The 12,180-nt window shown below is 37.0% G+C and overlaps 1 long non-coding RNA gene across 10 annotated transcripts in view; it reads left to right on the plus strand.

Annotated features, from left to right (window-relative positions):
* Window positions 1-295: 295 nt before the first annotated feature.
* LOC310899039 overlaps window positions 296-12,180 on the plus strand; it is a 40,544-nt gene continuing 28,659 nt past the window's right edge. For all 10 annotated transcript variants that reach the window (XR_014583935.1, XR_014583936.1, XR_014583937.1 and 7 more), the window contains exons 1-3: window positions 296-311; window positions 2,639-2,782; window positions 10,802-10,892. This is a non-coding gene — a long non-coding RNA (uncharacterized lncRNA). The remainder of the gene's footprint in view (window positions 312-2,638; window positions 2,783-10,801; window positions 10,893-12,180) is intronic.

The raw sequence follows: 12,180 nt of genomic DNA on the forward strand, positions 1-12,180 counted from the left end.
CTAGTAGCTGGTAGGGTGCTATGTTTTGGATTAGGATGAGAAGAGCGCTGATAACATGCTGATGTTTTAATTGTTGCAGAGCAGTGTTTACACCAGGCCAAGGACTTTTCGGCTTCTTGCTCTGTCCTGCCAGCGAGCAGGCTGGGGGTGCAGCAGGAGCTGGGAGGGGACAGACCCAGGACAGCTGACCCAAACTGCCCAAAGGGGTATTCCATACCATCTGACGTCATGCTAAACAATATATAGGGGTGGATGGCTGGTGTGTGGGGGGCCGGCTGCTCGGGGATAGGCTGGGCATCGGTCAGCGGGTGGTGAGCAATTGCATTGTGCATCACTTGTTTCACACACATTATTATTATTATTATTATTATTATTATTATTAGTGTTTTCATGTCTTAATAAACTGTCTTTATCTCAACTCACATGCTTCACTTTCCTGTTTCTCTCCCCCATCCCAGAGAGGGAGGGGGGAGGGTGAGTGAACAGCTGTGTGGTGTTTAGCTGCTGGCCGGGTTAAACCACAACACTAGTGAAAGGAGGCATCTAAATGTCTTCAAGTGTTAGTGTCTAGAGCACTAATGAAACAAATAGCAATGCTTACAATCAATATTATTTTCTTATGCAGTAAAAGCAAACAAGCAAACAAACAAATAAATATATAAATAACCCAGTGAATGGACAAAACTACAAAGTTTTGACCCAGTTCTAAAATTTCCCAAACTTCATGTTTTTGGCTTGAAGCCCTCTCTGTTAACAGCATTCTTAGTATAAGACACTGAATAAAATCATTGTTGTGTAATGAAGTCAAAAGTATCCACCCAGAGAATGCGTTACAGAGAATTCCAGTGTTTTTAACCTTGAGATTTTTACTCTGCTGTGTGAACCCCAGAGATTTTCATCTGAATGAATATTTTGAGAATTGCCTATTTCTAAATTCGCCAATTATGCTTGTAGGAGCTGAACGTTTTCTGACTTAAATTATATATTTTCTTCAGATAAAGAAAATCCTACTTCTCATAAATATTTCATCAGAAAAAATGAAAACATGTGAGCTTGACTTACAGATAAGATGTCAAGGTTTTAGGAAAAAAAATTGTTAGGAAAGAAGCTGAATTTCAGAAAGAAAACCAATGGAGAAATTCAGAGTAAACTAACTTACTCTAAGGTTAGAAAGAAATGCACATTTATACACTTAGAGTTTGTGTGCAAATCCCATAATTACATATGCAAATAACCAGTTATCAGAAACTGCCAATTTTAATGTGGTGAGTGGTTGAAAACACACATACACATTTTAGCATGACAGTATATTGAGTTGCATAAGCAGATTGATGATTGATATTTATTCTTTAGTAATTTGCAATTTGTTAATTTGATATTATATCACTACTACATAAATATATACCTGTGTGCGTATGCTTAAATTGCATAGAGAGTATCCAATACCATATACTGAAGCATTCTTGTTTTACTACTATATACAGTGAAAGTAAGCATCAACTATTTTAATTTAAATTCCAATCCACAAATAAAGATTCATGTTGCAGCAACTGTTTGGAATTGTTGATCTTTCAGACATATTACCATGGCTGGTAATGGGATGCACTTTGTGAAATTTCAACTTTTCAAGTAAAGGGGTTAACATTTAATCAATAGTTCTCACTGTTGTGGGCTCTACTGGGAAATACTAGGTTGTGATATACGCTATGCATCATGAAGCAGGAGTTAGAGCCTGGGAGAAAAATAATCTGATTGCAGAGTTTCATTGACAGTGCTCTACTCATACATTTTCTATACTTCATTATTTTCCATAAAGTCCACATAAAATTGCCACGGTCTTTTCCATTATAGTGTCTAAAAGATGTCACATACCAGATTGTTATTGTGTTCTCAAAATGTTTTTCCACGCTCCTGTGAAAACCTTTGCCTGGTTCCCATTGGGAGTTACTGAGGCATGTTAATAAATTGGAGCGTAATGAACTGGTGCTCAGTTTTTCCAGTTAAGGCATAGGTATGGAGATTGCTTCCATAACTGGCAAAACTGTGTGACATTTTTTATTAGAATATAAAGATTGATCAGAACAAAAATACTTATCTAAATATTCCAAAGGTCTGAAAAAATTTAAATCCAGGGTCAAGATTTAGTAAATTTTAAAACCAGACAGCTATGATTATTTAACTTGGGAAGAGTGAGAGGTAACTGTGGTGAGATAATCCTTATTTATGAGAAGAGCTGGTCTGATTTCTAAATTGGATACCAAGGGCTCATTCCTGAGACATGTCATGCAACCTTGTTTCTACCGAAGAGCGAGGTCTCAAAAGCCTATATACAACTGAAAACAGGGTGACATCTGGATTGCAGACTGATGTCTCAGGCATATCAACAGAACAGATGTAGCATGTCTGCTACGTATATGCTGAAAAATACTCAAGAGTTTTCATCGGTTTCTGTGGAAAAAGCAAATCTTAATCATGTTATCTTCAGTTAAAATTTCTTGGTAACATGTATGCTGTTTGGAAGACATTAACACCACTGTGCTGCTTTTCAGAGCTAATTTGCATGTTTTGCATGCCAGTCTGATGTTTTCCTAAGAGCACACATTTTCCTATTGTCTCAGTCACTTCCATGTGTCCACAGGAGTCAGCAGAAGACCTTCTCACTGCCTTGGCCTAGCCTTTGCGGAAGGTGAATACCTGAAAGACTCCACACATTAAAAAGGTTTGCTGACCACTGCAGACGGTGCTTTACAGGCAGTCCTGTCTTCCAAGATGATAACAGCAGGTAATGGCAGTCCACAAAAAGTTTTACTGTGCCACTTTGTTTGGAGATAGCTATTATATGAGAATACTGAGCAGACAGAGGCATAAGATGGAATCCTATTTATTTTTCTATTGTTAGGATCTGTGCTCAAATTTTTCTTCTCTCTAAGCCATACTTCAAGTAGAGAATATCCCATCAGCAGCTCCGTATGTGTTTCTTTTCATGCTAAAGCTGTTTTACCCTGGGGTTTTGTAGGTAAAATGATAACACAGAAGAATTGTGTGTTATCTTTAATTACAAACATGCTTGCCATTCCCCTCACAATTCTGAAAGAACAGTCAGCTAAAAGAGAAAACAAATCATTCTTTCAGTATGTTTGTCGCAATTTTTATACTGCAAAGAGCAATGACAACTTGCCATGTATCAGTTTACAGGGAGGTATTACATGGCAACTGTTTAGTATACATGTCGCTAAAACTAGCCATCTAACTTGAAGGAATCATTATTTTGCTACATAGCTTAAAGGTGACTGGTCCCTATAAATCACTCATACACTATGTGTGGATATGTTGTTCTTTACAGCCTGTTTGGGGGGAATTTATAGAGTACTTCTCCAATAAATAACTTAATTACTGAAATGGAAAGGCTGCAAATGTGTTGCAGTGGAGCAATGCCATTCCAAAATGATGCTACATCTTCCTTACTAGAACAATATCCAATTAAACATATTTTATTATTAGGATGTCTGGAATTGAGCCGTTAAGGAATATAGCCTTTTTGTTTGTTTGTTTCTATACAAGCTTTTATTTTTCACCATCCCCATACATTACCCACTTTCATTCCCCTCTGTTAAACTATGGGCTGCAGGTACAGAAAGGGAATGCAAATGGAGAGTCTCTCTCTTATCACTGTTAAATATATTTTTTTGGCAGTGTTCTCCTGACCCAGGGAGTGTGAGACTCTTAAAAATCAAACGAAACCAGACTGCATGTGGGATGACTTGACATAACAACGTATGGTACACCAAACAGCTTGGAAGTAAGGAAAAACAGTGCCATTTTTGGACAGCTCTGCTGTTCTCACCTCCATGCAGTGCTGCTACAATTGAGAACTTACACATGTGCCCACTTTTCTCCTCCCAACATTTTAATACTAACATCATAAGTATGAACTAAATTTTACCTTAGGTAGCTATAGGTGCCTGGTTCCCTGTAGAGTCAGGTCACGTTTGTAGGCTGATGATGGCTACAAATGATTTGTGGCTCTAAAATATCTTAGTCTGTGAATGTTTAAGAATGTAGCATAAAATTCATAGAATAAAAAGTAACCATATTTGATTTACTGAGTTCATACCGAACAATTTCCCAATCAGTTAATGTACTGTATTGCTTTTCATGTGACATACATTTTTGACTAGTAAGCGATAAATCTAGTGAACATAGCTCAATGGTATATCACAGCTTGGGTCATGGGCTCAGTTCTGGTGCACCTAGCTAACCATCTCCTCCTGCTAAAACAGATACACAGTGTGCCACATCTTAATGCATCAGACAAAGCCCAGTCACAAAGCTCCCCTTGACTTTGATGATGTGGAAATAGGTTACTGTATGCCCACATCCTGATTGCCTTGATGGGCATTAAAATATCTTGAAGAACTTTCTTAATATTTGGTGTTTCAGTCAGGACTTGTGGCCATCTTTCTCCCTGGCTTTGCTGTTTGCATAGTGAGCATTGCTTCTGGTTGTTCCCCTGACCTCAGAAGTGCTTTGCTCAGTAACTTGTTGTGGGTACAAAGCTGAGAATGCAACTGAGCATCAGAATGTGATCCTCACCTCTTGCACCTCACATCAAGTCAGGCAGGATACAAGTCAGGGAAAAAGACTGGCAGTGTGACAGAAAAGAGGACGTCATCTGAACACTGTAACCAAAACTAGTGACAATGCCTTGGTATTGCTTTCTGAATTGAGTAAGACAAAGCAAAACAAAACAAGCAGATTCATGTGATAAAGATTCAGTACAAGGTAGTAATTTACTTTGGCTGTGGACTATATTCAACTTGATTTAAATATCTTAATATTTAATTATCTACATTCATCTTACTGAAGTGCACATAAAGGAACTTCTTCAAAGAAATTAGCTTTGAACATTATTTACAGACAAGGTGACAGCTGTCTAATTCATTCTCTTGTGCCAAGGGAGAACAGTAAAGTGATGTAGAAAGGTTTTGAACTGTATTATTTAATTCACACAATAAATTTCAGTAGAGTCATATGGTAGGATTCTATTTGGTTCACTGCCTTTCTACTGATTGCCTTATTAAATGTTTGTACCTCTACATCTGTCCCACCTGAATAATTCCTCTTGTTATCTTGAAAAAACTTCCAAAATCAAAAGACTGTTTTTCCAACAGTAAGTATTCCTTCTGTTTGTGTATGTGTATGTTCCCATGTAGCTTGAAACACTTGCAAGAGCACAATACTGTCTTAAAGGCCTTAACGCAGAGCAATGTTAATTTAATTTAGTTACCAGCAATGCTGGTTGCATACTCTGTACTGAGCAAGTTCAGTTCTGCCTTGAGTTACTTACTGACTACAACTTGATGGCAAATTGCAGCAAAACAATAGTGCAGGTGGGTAGACAGAAAGATCTCTCAAGGTTTTGTCCAGTCATAACAGGACGTAAAGTAGTATTTGTAATGAAAAATCAGAGCACTTTTGGCTTTGATTCTCCTCATAAAACGGAGTTGTGAATGCTGTGCTCTGCAGTTTCTATTATCCTTTTAGCACTGAGCTGTGTAATGCTGGTCTTTCATTAAAATACTCTTGAGGATAAGGAAGAACAGATATAATCCTGACCTTACCAAACTTACCATTTTGGAGAGAGGAATTCAAACTTTAATGTCAAATAGCTGGTATGTCAGTCCAGAGCACAGTAAATGAAAAGAAAACTGAAAAGTTGAGATGTAAAAAGGTTAAAATCTATGTTTCAGCAATAGGCTTTGCAGAAAGTGATTGCTCTGATGTAGATTAAGCTGTACACTGACCTTTCAAAGAATAAGCATTTTTCTCAACTGTCACTGTATCAATGCACAAAACAAGCAATATCATTAGGGAAGGCACCCAGGCTGGCAGACTTTGAAGAGATTATGTCGATGAGTCATGACCCACCCATTCAGCAAATAAAGTGAAGGTTAAAGCTTGCATGTATAGAATAAGGTTAACTGGAAAACTGCAATTACTTTGCTCTCTTTAAAACAAATCTTGGAGCCAAAATCTGGGATTATTTAGAGATAATGTGCTCCAAAATTTCTCCCCCAACCCCATCCCTGCCAAATATAAAAGGGCTAAAATCAGCTGTTGTGAACCCCTCCAACCTTTTGCACATATATGTGTTCAATACTCAGTGGGAAACAGCTTTTTGACCCTATGATTACTATCCTGATTTCAGACATTTTTACCTTGCATTTAGCAAATGATGTTGGAGAAATATCCTCTGCAAAATAGCTAGCTTTTTAGGACACAGGTGCAGGCGATTACTTGAATCTGGAAATTTCTTTTAAACAGATATCATGTTTTTAAGAGTTGTTTTTTTTTTTTGTGAATGTTTTGTTGAAAATCCCAACAATTTTTTTTCCAAAACATCTTAGTAAGCCAACAATTGCAACTGACATAATATTTTATCAGAGTCATTCCTCACCAGCTCTGGGTGTACATGTCGGAATCAAGGCCTAACTATAGGCAGTAACTCAAGAATTGATCCTGGCAAGTGGGTAGATCTATCGCAAGGTCTTTGCAAACTTCACCAAACACATCAACTCAACTGTATCCAAAGTGGTGCTGTATCATTCGTATCAAAGAGCCATGTCCAGTTGTTCTTAGCACTTGATAAGTTGACTTGTTCTGGGATATTTTCACTTTGTTTACAGAAAAATGTGACTGCTCTTTTGAGCACACAGCAGAAATTGTGGCAACAGGAAAATTAGAATGCACAAAAGTTTAGGCTGTGTGATGAACTAGTTGCTCAAGTTGAAAGTGTTTCCACCCCATAGGAATAAACTTACATTGCAACGGGTGTAATGAATGCACTGCTTTTAGGCACAAAGCCAAGCTAGATTTAATCTAACTCCACTGGCCAATAAATGAAGAGATGGTGCCATGAATTTCAACACTGAAACCCTTGGCAAGCCTGCCAGAGAGTGCGAGCTCTTACTTGAGGAGCCATACCCAGTGTTGACATATCTTTGCTGCACCTGAACACAAACCAGCAAGATTAAAACTAGATTTGGTATATTTATACAGGTTGCAGCCAGTCTTCAGTGATGGAGAACAGACATTGCTCTAAGTGCAGGGGTTTGGTGTGTGAGCAGTTGCTGGCTGGGCAGATCTGTCTGAAGGCTGGGCATCTGGGCCAAGCATGGCCTCGGACTGGAAGAGCAGCAAACCACAGGCAGATGAAGTCTTTTCTTCCATGCCTATTATGCAACTCAGGAGAAATGGTCAATATCAAGCTCTCTACCAACAGCATTTGCAAACAAGACAGATATTTCCACTAATAAGCAAAAATAAGCAGAAAAAAAATTGACTTCCCTTATGCAACCCCTTCATCTGTGCATGAAACACAAGATCAGATTAATCCCTAGTTGATCACAGCTCACTGAACCACTTCACATATGTCAATCAAGGTTATGTATGCTACAAAGTGCAGGCTGACATGAGGAATTTTACACACTCAACTCAATGCCTTTGAAAAGCATCATTGATCTGGGTGACGCTAGCATCAGTCTTTGTCCTACCAAGTTTTAAAAGTGCAGAAAGAAAAAGGAGGGTGGGAAAAGAGCCCATGGCAGTGCAGATTTCAGCTTCTTCTACGGCAATGAAGCGAAAGAGGCAAAAGAGTGATAATGGAAGACACCAAATAAGTCTTTCTGCTAATCGCTCTTCACTCATTCAGTGTGACTGGGAGACCAGGTGGTCAGCACTGAACCAAAACCTGCTTTATCTGTGTACTAACATTGTAGCAAAATGGACATAAATGTTCTCATGTTCTAATGCTATGCTGATTTAGGTTATGCTGTTCTGTAGACAAGAGCTTTTTATCTGATGAGGCCTATGAGAATATTATTTGTCGAATTAAATTACATGCACAGCTATCAATGACACAGGCCAAACATGGGAAAGTTTCTTGTACTGTAGGTAAATGTGTAGAGCTAAGATGTCCAGCAACTTAATAGCCATGATCTACCACAAAGAAGAAAAATACATGATTACATATGCATAAATTCTTCCTGTGCAAGTGTTTGACATTTGAAGCTCTGAAAAATTTCCTATTGAATCTGGCGATCAGTAAGCACAGAACAGAAGGTCCTGACTTTGATTATTTTATGTTTCTCTTCAGTTAAGATGGGGCTGTAACACAACTGTTGCATCCTCAGGAGTTCTGTTCATAGTGAAACTTTGCTCATGATGGACTAATGCTATTCATGATGATATCCCACTGTCTCTCTCCTCACTGGCTTTGAAATAAATGCATCAAGAAACAAAATCCATAATAAAGTTTTTATGTCAATTACATATACCTACTTCTTATATTATCTATTTTGTACAAAACTTGCTACATGGCATTTTAGTGTGGACTGTGATTAAACTACATTCATTTCCGTAATATTTTCTGTTAAGAAACTCTAATCTCATTATATGTTCATAATTTCTGTCTCCACGAAGTGTAAAGGTCCATTATTCATATCCACACAATGTTGCCTTTCCCTCTTTAATAATGTCTTTGATTTTGAAAAGTCAAAGGCAGGATGTGCTGTTGCACTCTAGTATTTAAGCCTTCTTAATAGCCCATCTTGCATATACGCACTAATAACATTTCTTTTTTCCTGGACCATCCCTTTCATGCTCCATATTTGTCTAATTGTCATTGCATCGAAAACACATGCATGTTAAGGGCCTCTTGATGTCATGTTAGTCTCACTGCATTTTTTTTTTTTGTGATCCTGTGACTAAAGCTGAAGTAAATCTGGACCCCATGTTACACAGTCTTTGCCAGCTTTGCTGAACATCTGAAAATCTGAATCTGAAAAGAAACTCTGCCAGGAGGTAGTCAAACTAAGTTTCAGCAGCTCAGATAACAAAGAGTACTAGAAAAGGCCTTTCACAGATCCAATATTTATTGGATTTAGACTCATTTCAATGTCCAGTTTCATCCACTTACAGGTTCTCTGATTACCCCTGTCTTTGTAGTCTAGCAGTCTGAAGTTTGTTCTTCTGGACTAGGTAGTCCAATAAACAAAGACTTTCTCATCATATTAAACATGAGAGTTGCTGGAGATTTTTCAGAACTATGACACTTAAGAAAAGACTGGTTTGCACTCTGCTGAGGTTAATAACTTTGCAGAACTCATAAAAGCATTCACAATTGTTCTTGACTGAATCATCATAACAGCAAGCAGGTGCTTATATATAATCATACCTTTTGGGAATTGTCTCAGATCATTTGTCTGCCTCAAAGGATGTTCCTCACAGCTATTCATCTGAAAGACATAAAATGGCTCAAATTGGCCACTTGGCTTTCATTTCTACCAGAAACAGTGTACAATTCAGGATTACTTTGTTGTTTACACATCTTAAGCAAGAGACACAAAAATGACACTTTTTTATGTCAGAAGTAGTTTCTTTTGTGTTAATGAGTAAAAAGTCCTTCTATATTTTCACCTTTTTTTACAAAGTCTATTATGTCAAATTGATTTGTTTCATGAGATATGTTGGACTGAAAGGGTATAAATGTGCTTTCTGGACATAAATGCTTTTCAACAGATTTCAGACCCTTTAATGTATAGTGCATCACTAGTAAACAGAACCACACAAAAAAGAAGCCAATGGGCCTTTAACACATGCAATGATATCTTTAAAATGACAGAAAATGTTAACTTTGCTGAAAAATGTTAATGTAAAAGAGTTAATCCTTTCCTTCAAATAACAAGTGAGGAACAATTCAATATTTATCTTTCAATTGTCCAGACAGTCACTGCAGAAATCACACTTTTTATATCGCTTCTGGACTTATATCTAGATTTAAATTCTTAAAACCAGTATTTCAATCAAGTATTTTAATCAAATTTTTATTATTATTATTATTTATTTTTATTATTATTCAGAGAGCACCAGGTGAACCAGTTCTGAACATTATTAGAGTATTTAATGAAAAAGTTCCCTCAAAATTCCACAACAGCTTTTTTTTTTTTTTTTTTCCACAATATAATTTGGGTAATTTTCCCCTGCTAAATCAAAGATGTACAATGTGGTCAGATGTATAATATACCAGCCGGAGTGTAAAGGCTCTACTACTGTTTTGCAGTTTGTTTTGCATATACCGTGTCACAGCACACCATGGTAGACCTGGTCTCTACAGTCATCCGAGCAGCCTATCTGACAGCATCTCCTCTTTCAGACGTTGAAACAATAAAACTGTTTGCTTTTGTAAAAAAGAAATCAACAGTAACAAAACCAAAATAATGTATGCTATCCTGATGCCAGTGGATCATTTTTATTGTCCTTTTTTTTTTTTTTTTTTTTAACATTTGCTCCTTTGCCCTTAAAATCTTAATACCATTACCCTGCATCAAAGAATCAAACAGCTGAAAGACAAGCTTCTGGGTCTTGTTTCCGTCTACAGAAAAAATGCTGAGCAGTAATCAAGAAAATACCTTGGTTTCTTTATGATTTCTTTTTTTGCTTTGGGATCAGAGCTTCATTTCAAAGTGCATTTATAAAGCTATATCTGAAATCTCAGTGAAATATCTGGGAGGGCCCTTTGATGTCAATCAATTGCATGTGAGCCTTAACAAGTACTATGCTCCTTGATTTTGTCATGTTGTACAGCGGGTAAACCATTGATTTAAAAACTGAAGTAAAACTTAGATGATTAAGTATGGAAATTATTCTAAACTGTTTATAATGAAATGTAGATTTTTTTATATTATATTAAATCTGTAACACCAGTCTGGTAATTTAACGATCTTTTTTTTTCCTTTTGCAGATGTGTGCAGTTGAAGGCTGATTTCACACTTTGAAAGCAGAAAGCTTTTGTTATAACAACTTCTCTCTGTGGAAGTAATTGACTTTGGAAGGTGAGATATTCTTGTGTCTCTCCACAGATTAATTCTTTTGGATCTTATCCGCAGTGGCAAAAAAATAGAACCTGTGTCTCCTTTGCTGCAATTTAAGCATGCTCAAACATTATTACCACTCTCTTTTCTAACCCTTTAAGGACAGGCGGTAATAAGGAGGTAGTAACCCTGTTTGCTTTAGGTTTCATTCACAACTGGTATTTCTTCTAAGTGGAGAATATAAGTTAGAACTGACTTTTTCATTGGTTAAAAAGCTTTCAATACATGAGTTAAGAAATTGGAGAAAGATAAATGCTGATTTTCAATTATTTTCTTCCTACTGTGAAAACTAAGACACCAAAAATCATTCAGTCTTGTATACATTTTTTCTTCTACGTATTATCATGTTCATTCTGATGATCCAATTTTTGATGATTTTTGGAAAGGAAATTTAACCTGTTACTAACTATTTGTGTAATTCACCATGGAATCTAACATGTTTGTGATGCTGCTGGGTTCTTACCCCTAGGGACAGGCTTCCTTCTGCCTCATCCAGACCCATGCCTCTGGCTGGCAGTGCAGTCAGTCTGCAGTCATCCAGAAGGAGGTGTTCTGAGAAACCCAGAGAAAGTCAATAAACAACCAGAATTGAACCTGTGTGCTAGAGAAACAGATTGCTCAGGGTAGCACTGCAGCAGTGGTGTCTGATCACAGCAACCCAATTCTTCTTTGTAATGGATGGCCAGAGGGGAAGTAAAATGGATGCAGAGCAACATAGAAAAAGAGCAAAAAGTTCTCTAGAGACTTGGATGTCAAATGAATGTATAAGGGAACATTTACAGTACATCTTGTTTAACTGGAATTAAACTTATCTTTAAAACAATTCCCAGCCTGCAGAGTGTAAGAATGACTGATTCTCTTTATTAAGTATAATCTTGTAAGATATCTACTTAAAGCAGATAATAATTAATTGCAGAAGTATACTATAATTAGCTTTTAATGAAAAGTACTTATAAAGATAAATATTTGTATACTCATTGTATTGATTAGAAGTTTAAGGAACAGACAGGCTCAGGCAAATATCTGCAAGACCAGTCAATGATCCTTTAATTTTAATTTTGGAGAGATTCATACCACTTATTCTAAAAATTGAGCTAAACTGCTCCAGTTATGAATCTAGTCAAATAAGTCCACTCTGTGCTTGTAAGTATCTCCAGAACTAGGCCTTGCCTGAGCTAAGCTTTCTCTGGAGCTTTCTTCTAGAGATTAAATCACCAGACATAGTAAGATTCAACATAGAAGACATCAG

Source organism: Anser anser (assembly GCF_964211835.1).
Source record: "Anser anser genome assembly, chromosome: 4".
Lineage (NCBI taxonomy): Eukaryota > Metazoa > Chordata > Aves > Anseriformes > Anatidae > Anser > Anser anser.